General features: G+C 73.6%; 1 protein-coding gene across 2 annotated transcripts in view; it reads left to right on the top strand.

Annotated features, from left to right (window-relative positions):
- The first annotated feature begins 316 nt into the window (after nucleotides 1-316).
- Nucleotides 317-1,196, top strand: part of PPP1R13B (protein phosphatase 1 regulatory subunit 13B) — a 90,835-nt gene continuing 89,955 nt past the window's right edge. The window contains exon 1 of one of the 2 annotated variants that reach the window (XM_073895920.1): nucleotides 317-424. The gene's annotated coding sequence lies outside the window, so the exon portion shown is untranslated. Of the gene's footprint in view, nucleotides 425-474; nucleotides 561-1,196 lie in introns of those variants that run through there. The other variant, XM_073895921.1, reaches the window with a different exon arrangement.

Below are 1,196 nucleotides of genomic sequence, written 5' to 3'. Positions count from 1 at the left end.
AGGACAGGACAGGCTAAGAAAGATGGACCCTGACCGCCTGCTGCCGTCTCCAAGAAGCTGGGCCCTTCCCAGGGTGGTTTATGGCCTTTGGTGTTTGGGGCCATAAACAGACCTCCGTGCTCAGGGTGCTCGTGGAAGTTTCAGCGCTCCGTGCGGAGGGCATCAGACACAATCTCTCCCAGTCACGGTTCAAATGAATGGCACAGTGTGGCGAGCACAGGAAGGGTGACTGCCCTTTCTGCGGCCTTTACTACACTCTGTGCCATGCCCTGTGATGGGCTCTGGACACGTGGCCCGGGTCTCCGTCACTCAGGCCAGAGCGGGAGGTGTCACGGGACACAAGGCTGTAGGAAGAGATCTGGTCCCTACAGACGGGGCCTGGGCTCTACCCCGGGTCGTTCGCGCACCAAGGACGCTGGCACAGGTGGGCACAGGCGTTCGAAGCCGGGGGTATCGCCGGTGTGAAGGGCCGCGGCTGGAGAGCGGACACGAGACCAGGAAGGCCGGCTGGAGCAGGGTGCCGCGGGCCGCGTAAGACGCAGTGGCGGACGGCGGATCAGGTGCCCCGGGGCCGGGGCGCAGGGCGGGTTCCGGGGTCCATCCCGAGCGCCGCGGAGCCGGGTCACGTGGATGGTCTGGGGCGCACCACGCCCCTCCGACCCGGTCCCTCGCTACAGCCCCACCCGGCGCCGGGAGCCCGGGGTCAGGCCGCTGTCAGACGCGGGCGCGCGCCGTCGCCGCGGGATGCGCCCCGCCCCCCCGGCGGCCGCCCGGAGCCCAAGGTTCGAGTCCCGGCCCTGGCGTGACTCGCTGCGGAGCCGCGCCCGGGCCCTGCCCTCTTCCGGCCCCCGTTTTCCCATTCCCGAGGTCTCGGAGAACCCGTGCTCTCGGTCGCGCGCGGGGCGGGGCAGCGGCGAGGCGTCCGCAGCGCGCCCGGCCGCGGGAGCGCGGACGCGCACGGGCGCGCTCGCACCTGGCTGCCGCGAGAGCGGCTGGGGGGCGGGGCCGGGAAGCTCCGGCCCCCCCGGCCCCGCCCCCGGCTCCGCCGAGCCAATCGGAGGGGGCGGCTGGCCCCGTGTGGGGCGACGGGCTGGGGGCGGGGCCTGCGGGGGCTGAGGGGAGAGCCCGAGGGCCGGCTGCGCGAGGCGGTCGGGCGGAGGCGGCGGCGGCGGCGACGGCGGCGGCCGGTCCCGGGA

The sequence above is a fragment of the Callorhinus ursinus genome, unplaced genomic scaffold, assembly GCF_003265705.2.
Source record: "Callorhinus ursinus isolate GAN/ISIS: 27379988/994484 unplaced genomic scaffold, GSC_fseal_2.0 scaffold8, whole genome shotgun sequence".
Classification (NCBI taxonomy): Eukaryota; Metazoa; Chordata; class Mammalia; order Carnivora; family Otariidae; genus Callorhinus; species Callorhinus ursinus.
The sequence above is the reverse complement of the archived record's forward strand: the minus strand, read 5'-3'. Positions and strand labels throughout refer to the sequence as shown.